Genomic DNA, 17607 nt, shown 5'->3' with positions numbered 1-17607 from the left:
TTGACCGCGTCATGGCGTTTTTTCCCGTTCATCCACGCAGCACTGGCAGGGGCCATCCGTGGTTTTTGATTGATTAGGGTTAACCTGCACTGCAAACTAAGTAACATGGCTTACTTCGGAATGCAGAGCTCAACCCTCTGAATAATCACAAGCATGTATGTATCTGAGAGCGGCCCCGCAGAACTCCGCAACCCCTCACACCGCAAAAATGAGAGGATCCGAATTCGGCGCTCTCATAGCTCCTTGGTAGAGCCGTCCATCGACTACATAGACGCTGGGTAGATTTATGAGGGTAACCCAAGAACCTGATCTAGCAGCTAAACTGTATGTTCTGAAACCAGGTGGCCTGCTGTAGAATCCCAGCTTTTCTCCCCGTTACCACGTTGTGTGATCGTAGACAGATAACTTTACCTCACACTTCCTTGGTTACTTTACCTGTCAAAGTAGGGAGCAAAAAAAAAAAGGTAGATAAAGCCGTGGCCCTTGCATTTAGTGTTGTAACTATATATTTTTTTTTTTAAATGTGTATTGGTGTGCTGAATTTAAGGCATATTTTGAGATGAGGAGAAAGGTTTGGTTGCCACAATGTGTCCAAAAACACACAATATTGACGATTTATGGGAGAGGAGTCCCAGATCTATCGCCTTCGACAGTGCTAAAACTAAAATAAAATAACTTCGGGGCTAGACCGACCCACCTGTCATCATTCATGGTGATGCAATGTCAGCTGATGATATTACCTATTACTTAATTTCCTTAGGCTTCACAATGGGTATCAAAAGAGCATTCTTAATACTCATACAAGAGAAAGCACATACAGATCAACCTGTTTGCGATGTGCACTAAGAACGTATCTAAAAGTAAATTGCAAAAGTGGTGCCGTCTCAGTGCCTGCCCACAATTAACGACTCTGGTGTCAGCATCCACCCCCATGCACACTCAATAAAATTTCTACATGCAATGCAGTCCGTACCAGTACTAAATGAACTGCGTATGTGCCATTTCCAACAAGTAGCACTAAGAAATATCACGGGCAAACCCGCAGCACCTTCCAAAACTCCACAAATAAACACATGCCTTAGCAAAGTCAGTAAGTCTGGCCTATATATTATCAATGCTTTTAGCCATGTTGTACAGCAGCACAGCCACTGAAAAAAACATTTCAGAAAGTAAAAGTGATATGACGCAGCCATAGCGTCTTTGTTTCTAGTGATAAGAGGGGAATGGGGAAGGGGCAAGCAATAACACTGGTCCCAAGCATGGGCAGGGGGAGGGTGTCTGTGCTATTGGTTAAGCTATGTTGGGGGGAGGAGGGAGGAAAGCAACAACAGGGCAAGCAGTGACAGGCGATGGGTGTGGGGGTCAGTGGACGTGGCAAACAACAGGACATGAGCTCTGCAAGGGTCAACATAAATGTAAAACGTGTAGGCAGATGTTCATCCTTGTGCTGTCAGACATTAATAGAATGGAAATGCGGCATTACTTGTATGATACGCTTAGTGCAGGTGGAACACACTAGTATCTCATTAGAACGACACTGTTGTGGCCCTCATTCTGACCTTGGCGGGCGGCGGAGGCCGCCCGCCAAAGTCCCGCCGTCAGGTTACCGTTCCGCGGTCGAAAGACCGCGGCGGTAATTCTGACTTTCCCGCTGGGCTGGCGGGCGGTCTCGTTCAGACCGCCAGCCAGCCCAGCGGGAAAGAGGCTTCCACGATGAAGCCGGCTCGGAATCGAGCCGGCGGAGTGGAAGCTGTGCGACGGGTGCAGTTGCACCCGTCGCGTATTTCACTGTCTGCGCAGCAGACAGTGAAATACATGTAGGGGCCCTCTTACGGGGGCCCCTGCAATGCCCATGCCAGTGGCATGGGCACTGCAGGGGCCCCCAGGGGCCCCGCGACCCCCCCTACCGCCATCCGGATCTCGGCGGTCCGACCGCCGGGATCTGGATGGCGGTAGGGGGGGTCAGAATCCCCGCGGCGGTGCAGCAAGCTGCGCCGCCGCGGAGGATTCAATGGGGCCGCGGTACACTGGCGGGACCCCGCCAGTGGTGCCGGTCCGACCGCGGCTTTACCGCCGCGGTCGGAATCCCCATTGAAGCACCGCCGGCTTGTCGGCGGTGCTCCCGCGGTCCTCCGCCCTGGCGGTCAAAGACCGCCAGGGTCAGAATGAGGGCCTGTGTGTCTAATCTGCACAGTAGTGACAGGCACATCAGCCTACATACACTGCCCTATTTTGTCTCTTGCTCGTAGTGTAGGCAGAATACACTGTGAGCACTGCACCATTTGATTACACTCTTAGAACGCATACAATAAACAAAGCTGTGTTTGTGATATAGCATGGACAGATACATACATAAGCAGCCTCTAGGTGCTGCACTATAAATGCCGCTAAATACGTGCCAAATGCCCTCGTTATAAGCAGCTGCTCAGTTCCGATGTGGCCACCACTATCAGTCCCAGGGAAGTGATGAGATCCGCGGGAAATCCGAAGATCTGCTCACTTCTCCCATCGAAGGCAGCTACAATTTCCGGGTAAAAGTCTTGGGCAAAATGAGGAATTACCAACGAAGTTAGACATGGAATTCTCGATTGCCTTGGTAATTCCCCATTTGTTAGTTGTCCTGCCTAAACTCATAATACGGTGTATCTCCCCCAGAGTTACCAGTACTGTCAGTGGCTCCGGCCCAGGAAACATCATCATCCCAGTTCCCGAACCACTGGTAATAAGTGCTCAAGATGTAAAACCTATCGTGGTCTGCATTGCTTTCATGCTGTAGACACACACGTTGTAAACACTGCACTGCTTGAGTCACTAGTGGGAGATTTTGGAAATATACAAGTGATGCTAATAATAATAACAATGATAATAACTTTATTACTATTACTATTAATAATATCAATATTATTAGTACGTAGTGATAACATTATTATTAATAATATTAGTAAAATAACAACAATAATACTGATAATAACACTACTACTACTACTAATAATAATATTTATAGTTATTATTATTATTATTATTATTTGATATAAAATTCTTACTATTAGGGGCTTAGCCTGACAAAATAGCCGACAGGACATGAAGCCCTGAGCTCTCACCCGGTAAAAAGTAAAATTCTGCAGAATCCTCCTGTTTCTACACGACCCGTCGTGGGGCCGGTATGCCTGAATGGAGGGGCCCGCGGAGAGAGAGACTCGTTCTAGTCTCTCTGCGGGCACTTTCAGGAGGACAGGAAGTGGCGCAGGGGCGCCGGATTGGACAAAGGTAAGTGGGGGTGGGTTTTCCGAACGAGGGTTTATAAGGGGGGTGGGAAAGTGGGTCGGCCTCTTTTCCACGCCGACCTGTACTAGGAGGGGCGGAGGTTTGAGGAGGTCCGTGGATCAGGCGAGTGAGCGGGTACGCAGCTTCAGGGTGGGCCGGGAGGTTTGTAACTTCCCTCCGAGTGTGGTTATCTTGGTTTTGGAACGCGAGGCTCCGCGGCCGCAGCGTGTCAATCAGCAGACGCCTTCAGGGTGTCGGCTGACGCGCGAGGCCAGGCGGGCCCCGCGTCTGCTGTCCAACCTTGGTATTTAGTAGCGCGAGGCTCGGCGGCCTCAGCGCTTTTGGGACAGGGGCCCAGGGGTCGCAGTTTACAGAGGAGGCCAGGCAGGCCCAGGAATTTCTAAATTGGGGCAATTAAGAAGCGCGAGGCTCGGCGGCCTTGGCGCTTGTAAAGCAGGTGCCCCAGGGGCGTCGGCTGGCACGTTGGGCTAGGCGTGCCCCGCGATCGTTTGTCCCAGTTACAGCATTCTGGTAGCACGATGCTCGGCGGCCTCAGCGCTTTAGTGGTAGGGCCCCAGGGGGTCATCTTGCACACGGGGCCAGGCGGGCCACGCGTTGGATACAATTTCATACATTTGAAGCGTGGGGCTCTGCGGCCTCAGCGCTTTAGCGACAGGTGCCCCAGGGGGGTCTGCGGGCGCACGGGATCGGGAGGGCCCGCAATTGTTTTAAATTCAGGTGCCTCTCGCCGCTCGGACTGCACGGCGCCATGGCAACCAGCCTTGACGCTGAGGCGGTTAGGGCCGCGCTTCGCATTTTGGGCAAAGCCGGACGTTCTGATCTACTCAGGCCTGGGGTCTTGGACCAGGCCTGGGTCAGTATGACACGGCCGACGTGGGCTGCGTCAAGCCGGGTAGCGGCTGCAATTGCCGCGTGCGAGTCCCAGGACTCAGATGGAGACAAAGATGTGGAGGGGGGGCCCAGGAACAGGAATCAGATACGGGCGTGGGGATGCTTAACGCCCACAGCCCTTTAATTTTCAGTGGGGAGACACAGGGCACACAGGTGTCAGGACCAGGGGTCACAGGAGAGGGTAGCTCAGGCACAATATTGGAAGGGCCCCCAGTGGCAGAGGGGGACAATGCGAAAGGTGAGTTCCCTGTCTTGCAGGCGGAGGAGAGTGAGCAGCCCTTGCCCGGGCCCAGTGGTGGGTGGGCCCCTTTAGACCTGTCTTGCCCAAAGGGGGGCCCAACAGTTCGGGGGGCCCCTGGGCCCCAGCCAAAAAACGAGGGAAGAACACAGGAAAATCCAGGGGGGGGACAGCTAGACCCAGGGCAGCCCCGAGACAGGCCAGAGCAACAAAACACAAGGTAGGCGGGGAGGCAGGGGCCCTTGGGGCCCCAGGCCCTTCCGTTCAGGGAGGCTGGGACCATGTTGAGGCATAGGACCTGGAAGCCAGGATTCAAGAGCAGCGTAGGGTTGTGGCAGAAACTGAGGCCAGGAGGGCCCAGTTGTGCAAGGACAGGGAAGAATCGGGTACCTGTGGTGATGCAATCAAAAGGGATAGAGAGGTTCCGGACGCCAGGGGGTCACAGCCATCTAGTTCAGGTGCGGGGTGTTGGGTCTTGGTACCCCAGAACGAGGTGGGACGGGGCCAGGAGGCTCGTGCGGCCGAAGGGCTGGTCGGCGCTGGAAGCCCCAGTGGCGCACACGGCCACGTGGGAAGAAGTAAGCCAATGCCAACAGCTGAGGTTGGCAGAAGAAGGGCGATGCCAACGGGGCGCAACACGGCCCAAACACGTTGGTCCGAAGCACTAGAGGGGTCTGCGGCAGCCTTCTCTACACCACTCTAGCGTGGATACCACAATGATGGTTTGCGCCATGTAGGCCAGGAAACAACAACTTCAATGACAACAAAGCCACGGGGTATGTGGAAAACAGGTGCGAGTGGGTAGGCGATGAAGAGTTGGAATTGGATTATGAGGATGACGGGATGATTGGGAAGATGGAGAGATCCGGGAAGAGGAGGTGAGCGGTGTCAAGAAGGGGGGGCGGTGCAACCTCTTCCTCTGCTTTTGTTTTACAGGACACCGTCTTGGCTGAAGGGCCATCAGGAATACGGCAAACGATGTCACGTGGTAGATCAATGAGGAGAATGCCGCGCAAATTGGGGGAAACTGACGGAGGTAAGGGGAGATGGTGGTCAGTCTGGGGCGACGGGGGGTAGTCGCTAAGGTGCCATGCACAAGCAAATCCATTGGTGTGGGGGATGGGTCAGTGTTGGAGACAACAGGGTTAGTTTCAGGACAGAAGGGAGATGCGAACAAGGACAATGAGGCCTCTTCCACAGCAGTTACAGCAGCTGGTAGTCAGACGACAGGGGACGACACGGGCACAGAGGACAAGGAGGGGGGAAGTCATAGGAAGCGACTCCCGTGTATGGGTTTGGCCATGCCCCTGGGGTCTCATGTGGCTGACAAAACAAAGACAAGGATATGTAAGCATGAGTATGTAAATGTTTTTAAGCTTCTACATAGGGACATACAGGCCAAGGAGGGATCTAAGGAGGAAGAATGGGAACTGGCACGCAGACCCAGGGTTCCTATCACAGTGGACAATTGGACATCCGCTTTTCTGATATTCGCTAGTATATATTGTGAAAAGTACCCGGACAGGGCCATTGCGCTTTTCAAGTATATGGACATTATAAGGAAGCCACAGATGCATTTTGGGGCCTTTGCATGGCTGAGTTATGATGAAGAGTTTAGGGCTTGGGTGAGTGTAAATCCGGACAAACCTTGGGGGGATGTAGACCCAGAGTTATGGATGCAATGGATGGCATCAGCGCAATCATCAGCGTCCACGCATACGGCGAGTGGTCTGCCAGTAGTGTATAAGCCTTTTCAGTCACGCCCCGCCCCGGGGGGGGGGGGCGGGCGCAGCTACCAAAACACTGGTGTCCACCACGGGGGCTTGTTGGAACTTCAACAAAGGTTTTTGCTCACGACCACAGTGTAGGTTTAAACATGACTGCTTCAAGTGTGGGGGCGGTCACCCAGTCACTCAAGGTTTTTCCCTTTCCAGCCCGGCGGAACAATGGAGGGCGTCTAGAGGAAGGGGCACGCAAGGCGCTACTGCGCCAAAGGGGTCCTTCGCCAATTAGTCTGGAGATTCTGTTGCCTTGGTTACACATCTATCCAGATGTGGATAAGGCTTGTCAGTTGAAATGGGGGTTTCGAGAAGGTTTCCGGGTGGGTTATCAAGGTCCCCGAAAAAGGAGGTGGGCAGACAACTTACGGTCTGCTAAGGAGCAGCCCCAGATAGTGTGTGACAAACTGGCAAAAGAGGTGGCACTGGGGAGAATAGCAGGGCCATTTTATGATTGGCCAAGCGATCAATTGATGATATCCCCTTTGGGAGTTGTACCCAAAAAAGCGACGGGCGAGTTCCGCTTGATTCACCATTTGTCATGGCCTGAGGGTGCGTCGGTCAATGACTTTATTGCGCAAGAAGACACCAGAGTGATTTATGCTTTGGTGGATGATGCAGTGAAGTTGGTCTTGAGGTGCGGGCGGAAGGCGGAAATGGCAAAATGTGACATACAATCTGCCTTTAGGCTGTTACCCATTCATCCAGCAGATTTTGACCTCCTGGGTATGCAGCTGGATGGAGCCATTTATGTGGACAGGGTGCTACCCATGGGCTGTGCAATATAATGCTCTCTATTTGAAACCTTCAGCACTTTCTTGCAGTGGGGCCGCTATCAGTTTTGACCTTTTTGGGCATTGAACTAGATGCAGACGCACTAGTTGCCAGATTGCCAGCGACAAAAGTGACAGAAATAATTGAATTTCTGGCGGTAGTGCGAACACTTCGCAAATGGATTTGCGAGCGGCTCAAAAATTGTCGGGATACTTTAATTTTGCATGCAGGGTGGTGAGGGGAGGTCGGACGTTTTGCAGGTGATTAGGGCTATCCATGTCAGGAGCAGTGCTACCACACCACAGGATAAGGGTTTCGTTGGCCTTGAGAGAGGACATCAAAATATGGGAAACCTTTCTTAAAAAATTCAATGGGGTACCCATGTCCTTTGGTGACATTGACACGGTGTGGCAGGTTCAACTTTTTTCTGATGCAGCGGGAGCTTCGGGTTTCGGCATTTACTGGGACGGGAGGTGGTGCGCCGAGGCATGGCCACCACAATGGCTGCAGCAAGGGAGAAGCATTGCTTTCCTTCAGTTTTTTCCACTATTAGTGGCACTGGCAGTCTGGGGTCAAGAATTGGCCAACAGGACAGTGGTTTTTCAGGTGGACAACATGTCAGTAGTGGAGTCAGTCAACAGACAGAGGGCTAGGGATCTCAGAGTTTTGCGCTTATTGCGCCAGTTTATGCTTAGATGTTTATCTCTAAATGTTATTTTTAAAGCTGCACACATACCCAGGGTTTACAATGAGATTGCATATTCCCTATCTCGTTCACAGTGGCGGCGTTTTCGTGAGTTGGCGCCAGGAGCGGAACGGAACAAGACTGCGGTCCCGGCAGACATTTGGGAGTGGGGGGCATGATGATCACGGGCTGGTGGAGATGTCTTTAGCGGTATCCACGCGGCGGAGTTACAGGCTTGCAGGGTTGGAGTTTCAATCTTTTGAGTTGTTCTTGGGCAATTTCTGGGCACAAGGTCCACAGGCCCTCGAGGCACGGGCTTTACGCTTTGTGCTTTTTCTGATTAAGGAGGGTTTATCCCCAGCCACAATAGGAGGGAAGCTGGCTGGGCTTTCATTTTATGGGAAACTTTTCTTTGGTTCTGATCCAGCGCTTAATGATTTGTTAGGAAGGATGTTGAAAGGTTGGGGAAGGGTCAGGGCTAGTGCGGTTAAACCAGCAAGAGAACCCATTACTTTTGAAATACTGCTGGACTTATTGCATGCGTTGCCAGTATGTTGTGCAGATGAGTACGAAGTGGGTTTATTTCACTTATGTATGGTTTGGATGTTTTTTGGCGCTTTTCGAGTATCTGAACTGTTGGGCGTAGGGAAAGAGATCGGGGTAAAGGTTAAAGAGGTTTGTATGCATAGGGACAGGTTGGGTATTTGGCTCAGGCGTTCAAAGATGGATCAGTTGGGGAAAGGAAAATGGGTATGGCTGGATGGGGAGGGGCGACGAGCTGGCGTGCCCAGTAAAAGAATGGATGGCTTTTTAACAAAAGCTGAGTATGACGGGAGAAAGTGGGGTGTTTGTACATGGGTCAGGGAGGAAGCTTACTAGCTATCAGTTGCCGCAGGTTTTGAGGATGGTGCTTGGGCGGACGGGGCGGCGTGCAGTGGATTTTGTCACACACTCGTTCAGGATTGGCGCAGCTACAGCGGAGGCTCATCTAGGTTGGTACTGGGCTAAGATTAAGGCCATAGGTAGATGGAAATCTAGATGCTGCAAGCATTAATATCAGGCCGTGATGGGTTTAAGGCACAAGAGGGTGGTCCAAGGAACGAAGACATAAACAGGGGGGGGGGGTTAGGTTTTCAGGACAGCCTTTACAGTGTTTTTTCTTTGCAGGATGTGTGGCTGGGCCACAGAAAGACAAGATGGTGACATGGCTGGTCGGCCATTCCTTCGTTCACTGGGCAGCGAAAAACAAATATACGGCAGGTCAATGGGACTGCCTAGCAGACACCACAAAGTTTGTTGGTGGGGGAAGAGTGGGATGAGGTGGGGAAGTTTGCTTCCATTTATCACTGGTACCATGCCGCGATTTATTACTGATTCATCTGGGGGAAAATGACTTGGTGAAGCTATTGGGGCTCACATTGATACAACTTATGCAGAGACTTGGAACTTTTGAAACAGAAGCTATGCAGGACATGTTTGGTGTGGACAGAATTTGTGCCCAGGCGAGTGTGGAGAGGGGCAGTTAATCATGGAGCCATCGAGCGGGCTCACAAAAAACTGAACAGGGTGATGAGGGTATTTTGCTGGGCTCAGGGGATCAAGGTCCTGAGGCATGAGGACATTAAAGAACAAGATGAGACATTGTTCAGAGCGGATGGGGTGCATTTGTCACAGTTGGGAAATGCATATTATTTGACTGAGTTAAGGTTGATGTTGGGGGATTTATGGGGAGAGAAGCTGTGGTTTAGAGAGCAACTCTTAAGAAAAAAACAAAACAAAAAAAAACACCTGAAGACGGTTATTTTTCCCGGGGTGGGGCAGCAAAACGCCAAGTGGGTTTTGCTGAATGGCAGAAGATGGGGGAGGGTGGAGAGCCAGATGCGGGCTTGCCAACCCTTCCAAGGGGAAAAACAAGGAGGTGAAGGATCAGAGTGGGGGGGGTATGTTGCAAGCAAGGAGGGCATGAGAGGAATAGGGGAGTGTCTAGGGGAGGAGAATTGAAAGGAGGTTTTGGAAGACAGAATGAGGATCAAGGGAAAACTTAAAAGTTAGAGTTTGTTAAAATGGGGGATACAGTTTGAAGTTTATTGATGTTCATGTTTAAATCCTGTCCTACATAAATGACCTTTTACACCAGTGATGGGTGTCACTGTATGTGTGTCCCGATGGAGGGGCCCGCGGAGAGAGAGACTCGTTCTAGTCTCTCCGTGGGCACTTTTGGGAGGACAAAAAGAGGCGCAGGGGTGCCGGATTGGACAAAGGTAAGTGGGGGTGGGTTTTCCAAACAAGGGTTTATAATGGGGGTGGGAGAGTGGGTCGGCCTCTTTTCCGCACCGACCTGTACTAGGAGGGGCGAAGGTTTGACCACCCACCCACCCGGGATTTTAGAGAGGGTGAGGAAGGAAAAATTGCATTAGGGTGCGTAGGAACGGGGGTAGGAAAGAGGGGATTTGAAGTCAGTTTAGGGCAGGTGATTTTTATAGGGTTTTAGCAGAAGATGGGGGAGGGTGGAGAGCCAGATGCTGGCTTGTCTGCCCTTCCAAGGGGAAAAACAAGGAGGTGAAGGATCAGAGTTGGGGGGGTATGTTACAAGCAAGGAGGGCATGAGAGGAATAGGGGAGTGTCTAGGGGAGGAGAATTGAAAGGAGGTTTTGGAAGAGAGACTGAGGATCAAGGGAATCTTTAAAAGTTAGGGTTTGTTAAAATGGGGGATACAGCTTGAAGTTTATTGATGTTCATATTTAAATCCTGTCCTCAATAAATGACCTTTTACACCAATGATGGGTGTCACTGTATCCTGCGGTCGCAAAGATCCCTGAATGGCAGCAATGACGATCAATTGAGGGCCGGTGCCGGCCAGGGAGGCCGGGGAGGAGAGGGCCGCGCTGGGGCCGGCTCTCTGTCGGGGTTCCGGCGGAGACGGGAGCCAACCCGTGTAGGCAGCCTGAGGAGTGGCCTGGGTCGAGACGGGCAGAAGGTGCCAGATCAGACGCCCCATACAGGACGGCGGAGGTGAGGACACCTGGGGCTCCCGGCGGGAGGCCCTAAGTTGTGAGCTGGGGAACAGAAGACCGTTCGGCCAACGCCGGGGGGGTCCCTTAGGCAGTGCGGGCTGCGGACAAGACCCGTGAATTGGGCCCAGCGACTGCCTTGGGTGGACCCGCTGGCCCTGACAGAGGATCCCGGGAGGGCACGGTGCAGTGTGCGCTTCCCTGGATTGAAGCCGGAGGGGAGTGTGATTGCCTCAGGAGAACACCGGTGGCCTGGCTGATGATGATGTCCTGGGGGGCCTAAAATTGACATAGCCCTGCGGGAGACTGGACCCCTGTAACCAGTGCTTAATTTGTAAATAAAACCGTGCCGGTGCTCAGAGCACTCCTCTGAAACACGCAGCTCCTGCAATTAAATGTGGGAATACGGAATACTGAGGCAGCCTACTCCTGAAGCCGTCTCGGGCCTCTTCCGTACATTGAAAGCCACTCCCTACCTCTTCAGCTCACTCTTGCAGCTTTCTTCTTTCCCCCATTGTGACGCTTTTTCGTTTTTCTCTTCCTCCCCCTTTCCCAAATGTGTCTTTTGCTCGCAGCAAATGCTTGAGGCAGAATAAGTGCCGGCCCTCAAAAATAAGTGCCGGAAACAACAAGCACAAATTAAGCACTGCCTGTAACCCCCTCTTTTCGGTGCCCAGCATGGTGAGGGAAGACTGAGGGAGGACTCCCTCTGGGGGCTGTGCTGCCTATTGGAGGGGGAATGGTGACATGCCAGCAGTGCTGACCGGGTGGGGGGGGGTAAGCAAGGGCTCTCTGGTGCATTGAGCAACAACTACTTGACTGGCATGTATAAAAACGATGGATGGGCACCGGCGGGCCCTTTCTGGCGGGGTGCTCAAGATTTTGTAAACGCTCATCAGGTTGCTAAGGGGACTATGACATGCCACCCCAGGGGATGAATTCCCAAGCCCTCATGAGGAAGGATAGTGGGGCGTTGGCAACCGGCTCGCACTCCATAGCGCAATACACCACTCGAAACAACCCACTCAACACCTCACACAACAGATGGGAGGTGTGGATGGCGAGCCCCCAGAGGGGGACACAACGGAGCACACTAGAGCAGACTTGCTGCAGCCTATTCAGGGACTCCGATCAGCATTGGAACGCCAGATAGAGATAGTTTCAATCAACTTGTTACGGGCAGACCTGCGCAAAGTCTCAGACAAAGTTTCCACAGCAGAGACCAACATAGGGACCCTCCAGGGTGACCTGGCAGTCCTGAAGAAACAGACGACCGCAGTAATTACAGAGGTGGCTGATTTGGGTATGAGGGCAGAGGATGCGGAAGGCGCTCCCACCGCAGTAACATTCGAGTGCTGGGGTTCCCAGAAAAGGCAGCGGGTGCCTCCGCAGAGCTCTTTCTGGAAGAGTGGATTAGGTCATCCTTGAAACCCCGGGGCCTCTCAGAAATGTTTGTGATTGAGAGGACGCACAGGGCCCTGGTTCCTCCTCCCACCCGGGTGCCCCCTGAGAGCCCTCATAGCCAAAGTCCTTAACTACAGGGACTGGGACTGCATCCTGAGGGCAGACTGGGAGCAGGAAATGCCACAGTACGAGAACTGTAAGATTGCCGTATTTCCAGACTATACCAAACAAGTGCAGGAACAACGTAAATCCTTCCTGGCAGCAAAACAGAAACTAAGGGCCATGGGCCTGACCGACATGCTATTGTACCCTGCCAAACTGAAAGTCCTACATAATGGTAAAGCACATTTCTTTGATATGCCACAAGCTGCCTGGGTCTGGCTTGAGATCGAAGTTCCCGGGGCCATGGGCCGGAGTGGGGAGGGTCGACGATGGAAGGGTCTATGAAGTGCTCGCACACCAGAAGCAACTGTAGACATCCACAGGGAGCGCACAGCCTACTGCTCATCGCCTACACAAAGACTTTGCATAGGGGAGGGCGGTGCTAAGCATTTCACCCAATTTACCTCTTCGGAGAGAGCTGTCTGGTCTCCAGAATGGGTGTCCCTGGGGGAGGTCGTCCCACATGGTCAATGCCCTGATTCAGAGACTGTCCCTGACACAACTCCCCCTTGAGGGGAGACTGCAGAATGGGTGAGGGCTGTGCTGCCGAAGGGGACCACTGCCTTCCACTACTCTAAACTCTAAGGCACCACCTGCACTGGAGTAAATTGTTGGCTGACACAGGGAGTCTATCAACGGCCTTCTCTAACCATTAGGAGATCTACGGGATCACAATGCAGACCTGACTTGCAAATAATCATGCAGATCCTACCATTGCTCCCTGGCCTCCCCCTCTTTTTTGGGTGGTCAGCTATAAGAATGTGCATGAGGGGAACAGTTGTTGTGCTGGGGGAGTGGCAAAAGTGAGGTAAAGGGTCCCCGTTGTACCAGTAGGGGGAGTGTTTACATCCAAACACGAAGTTGGGTGGGCTCAGATAGAACTAATGTTAACGCTACGGTTGTCCTCGGGAGGGGGGAGGGAACTGGAATTGTTGGGGGTTAGGGCTACTTTGTTTATTATACTGTTTAGTTATGCACAATACGGCCATGTCACACCTGAAAGGTCCCCCCAGAGGGTAAGCTTAGATTACACAACAGCATGGTAGTCCACAACACCTTTAAGCTTCTCACTTGGAATGTGAGAGGACTTGGTACTGCTACAAAAAGATACAGAATGATGTCACGACTTAGTTGCAGGAGAATCAGTGTAGTCTGTCTCCAGGAGACCAATCTCATGGACTCGGAGGCGCAGAAACTGGCGAAAAAATGGAGAGGGCAGAATTACTATGCTACATTCTCCTCCTTCACCAGGGGGGTGCACATCTGGATAGCTCCGGGAGTGCCCTTTGCCCTGCACTCTATGGAGGCAGACATTGAGGGCAGATACATCCTGCTAAGGGGAACTATGGATGGTCAGGAATTGGAGATACTGAATTCATATGCCCAATATAGATGATGACACATTTTACCACACGTTGGCCAGTGAACTGTATACGCACATGGGGAATGATACCTTCTTGGTGGGGGTCTTCAATGACATTATGGATGGCATCTGGATAGACACCTTCCTAGACAGGGCACCAAACCACGAATGATTATGAGTTTGAAAACCACAATGTCACAACTGAGCTTTAGGGATATTTGGAGAGACAAACACCCTGGCCTTAGGGAGTACACTTGTTATTCGAATACACATGGCACTTTCAGTAGATTGGATCAGATATTGCTCACTCAACATACAACCCCCAAGATACAGGAGGTATCCCATCTAACACAATACTTGTCAGATCATGCCCCAGTGACGTACTCGTTCCAGTGGGGAGGTAGCTCCCGAACCCTATATAGTTGGAGATTCCCGTCAGAAATTTTTCAAGACCTGGATCGGCAGAGACACGGTTGCACAAGCAATAACAGATTATATGGCAAATAACTGGACATCTATGCAACAGAGGGTGACAGAGTGGGAGGCATGGAAAACGATGCTTCTGGGAAGCTGTGTGGGGCTTACCTGTGGAGTGCGGAAAGCACTACAGGCAGAACATGCTCAGAGAGAGGATGCTTTGACTGAGTGCCAACAACGCCAAATGTGGGAAAGACGCAGTAAGGGAGAGCAAACCCAGCTCACCAGACAACTGACGGAAACTAGAGATAGACTGGAAAGGTATAAGTTGAAATCATATCGGCAGCTTCTATACCGAGAGGGCGACCGATCAGGGAGACTCCTGACTTGGATCCTCCGACGCGAGCAGCCACGCTCCTTAGTGCTTTACCTCATGAATCTCCAGGGGAGAGAGGCGAGGATACAATAAGATATACTCAGGGTCTTTCGGGACCACTTTGAAGGGGTGTATGCCATTCTGCTGGATTACTTGGATGGAACGGCCCTCCCCCGCCTGGGTGAGGCAGGGATGCAGGAACTGGACTCTGATCTTACGTGCGAAGAGGTTAAAGTGGTTATTGAATCACTTCCGGTGGTAAAGGTCCTGGTAGTGATGGCTTTACAGCCGAGCTTTATCGAGCATTTGTGATCAAACTCACTCCTCACGTGGAGGAGGATAGGGAGGAGAAATTGGCACTGGTCTCAATAGATATCACAAAAGCATTTGACACTGTTAACTGGGAGTACCTCTTGGCGGTCCTTGTATCTGTGGGGCTTGGGTCATAATTCCTGAGATGGGTCAAAATTCTTTACACAGAACCTTTAGCAAGGGTCCACATGGGGGGACAATGCTCCGACAGGCCGCTAATAGAGAGGGGCACACAACAGGGGTGTCCTTTATTGCCCTTGCTTTTTGCGATGGCTCTGGAGCCACTGGCGCAGAGTCTTCGAAGGGACATGGAGAGATGGGGCATTATGGTGGACGAGACACAACACTTACTGTCGCTGTACGCAACTTAGCGGAGCTGAGGTCCTCTATTCCTATTTTGCTCACAGCTGGAATCCTTTGGGTGACTATCGGGCCTATGTATTAGTGTAAAAAATCATTAATATTCCTAATGGGGAGCCCGGCGAGACTCCCACATGAGACTTTACCGCATATGCCCCTCAGATGGGAAACTCACCACTTCCGATATCTCGGAATTGTAGTGGCTCACACAGTCACACTGCAGAATCAGCTTAATATTGAGAGAGTTCTGTCAGGGTTGAAGGGATTGCTGCAGTTTTGGAAAACCCTTCCCCTGTTGGTCATGGGGCATTTAGCAGTGGAGAAAATTGTGTTTCTGCCTCGATGCCTATATATTTTAAGGAATTCTTTGGACACACTTCCTCGCTTGTTATTTAGACGACTGCACTCCTGCTTACTTTCTCTGGTATGGTTGGGAAGCCGCAATAAGATGAAAAGTGAGACCCTTCACCTCCCATTAGAGGAGTGAGGATTGGCGTTCCCCAACTTAGAGTACTATTATTTACCTCCCAATTACAGCATGCAGCATGGTGGCTAACCAAAGGGTACAACTGGGAGAAAACCCTTCTCATGGACGGCTCTCGAACTGAAACACTAGCACAACTACTCCACACCTGGGGTGGTGAGGGCCACAAGCTTGCATACACAATAAAACACACAACAATGCTTTTGATTCGTGCAGTGAGGGTGGTTTTACGGCGGGCACCAATTGCCTTCAAATTTGAGTTTTGGGATCTCCCGGCGTTTCGACACCTGACCATTATGGTGGATGTTCGACCTTGGCAAGAGGGTGGGTGTCTAATAATTGTGAGGGAGATATGGCCCACATACCCTGAGGTCCCCCCCCCCTCATCAGTAATGCGTAGGGTACTCCTGGAATACAGGGGGGAAGCATATTATATCTCATATCTACAAGGCTGTGATGGCAGACACACCCAGGCATACTGTACGGGCCAGGGAGACTTGGGAAGCGGAGTTGAGAGCACCACTGGACAAGGCACAGTGGAAGCAGCATGTGCCCTGCTCCAGCGGGGGATCCGTAATGCAAGATTTAGGCTAATACATTTTAATTATATACATCGCACATATGTTACCCCAGTCTTCATACATAGAATTGACCCTAGTAAGGATGATAGCTGTCACAGGTGTCACGCCCGACCAGCAACATTCCTACACTTAGCTTGGAATTGTCCTACAGTGCAAAAGTTCTGGGGCATTGTGGTAAAAACCTTGAGAAGTATAGGGGGGTGGAATTCGAACTGACTCCCATAAAATGCTTACTGGGGGCTATTTAAAAAAAGAAGGGTGAAAAAATGGAATGGAAATGTATGCAGTTAGCTGTTTTATTAGGCAAGCGCCGAGTAGTGATTGCTTGGATGAATACTCAGGGGCCTAGTGCAAAGTGTTGGCTTAAGGATACCCAGGAATAGGCAGTGGCAGAAGAAATACGGCTAAGGCAGGTCAGACGAGACAATCATATAGAGGAGGATATACAAACATGGCGGGGGATACTCGACCAGATAGAGGAGGTGAAAGAACCTAGCTAGGCACGCTTCTAGGGGGGCTTGCAATGAATCGTAGTACACATCATGTTGTAGGGGAAAACAGTCCAGAGATTTGTGTGTGGACCTGCTCTAGGATGCTTGGCTGGGAAGAGGGGGGTATGTGACTGGCATATATGTGCAAGGTTGCTTATGGTACAATGTTTTGGATGTACTGCAATGTTAATACAATACAATAAAAATACATTATTTAAAAAAATCGTATTATTAGTTATATTATTATTGTTATTATTGGTATTGGCCATAATAATCACGACAGTAGCAATAACAATAATAATGATAATATCGATAGCAATAACAACAATAATATTTATTTTAACTACCACAATAAAGATACCACTAATGATAGCAATAACAACAATAAGAAGAATGTGCTCAGTGTGCATACACACACATGGCGGTGCAGACTCTGCAAGTTTTATAACTCGTTTCAGGTCCTACCAGACAGTAAACACTGAGCTGGTTGCCGCTTGCACCTGGTGCTGTCGGACAGGAAGCCGGCACCATTTGTGTTGTGGTTACTATAAAAAGCAAACACTGACGTATTTGTCACATAAGCTTAGTGCAGACAGCTTTGCAAGCAGTGAATGCTGCACTATATGTATAATGCGCCCACCGCTTGCAGAAACATAAACTCGGTGTGTATTTTGCACTACTAGGACCTCATTACGTGTGCCGATCAATTCCCGAAGGGACGCCAGTTTCCGACCCCATATGGAATTATAAGATCCGCACAAGCACCATGGACCTCCTGGAGATTTCAAATGCTCAAAGCAGCAGAACTCTCTGGGGGAAATGGCGGGAGAGAAAGAGAAATTACTAAGAGAACTAAAGGTGGAATTACTAGTTTCCCCGACAATAACTTCATTATCAGGAGATTTTCAAGGTTCAATCCCAGTTAATTCTTCACTACTCAAGTTAATGGGACCCTGAACCTTTAGTTCTAGTTTGTGAAACGAACACCTATAGCT

The 17607-nt window shown here is 50.9% G+C and overlaps 1 protein-coding gene across 1 annotated transcript in view; it reads right to left on the bottom strand.

The window, feature by feature from the left end:
• The window catches only part of ARHGEF25 (Rho guanine nucleotide exchange factor 25), a 728124-nt gene that overhangs the window by 620994 nt on the left and 89523 nt on the right, over positions 1–17607 (bottom strand). The window lies entirely within an intron of this gene.

The sequence above is a fragment of the Pleurodeles waltl genome, chromosome 4_2, assembly GCF_031143425.1.
Source record: "Pleurodeles waltl isolate 20211129_DDA chromosome 4_2, aPleWal1.hap1.20221129, whole genome shotgun sequence".
Lineage (NCBI taxonomy): Eukaryota > Metazoa > Chordata > Amphibia > Caudata > Salamandridae > Pleurodeles > Pleurodeles waltl.
The sequence above is the reverse complement of the archived record's forward strand: the minus strand, read 5'-3'. Positions and strand labels throughout refer to the sequence as shown.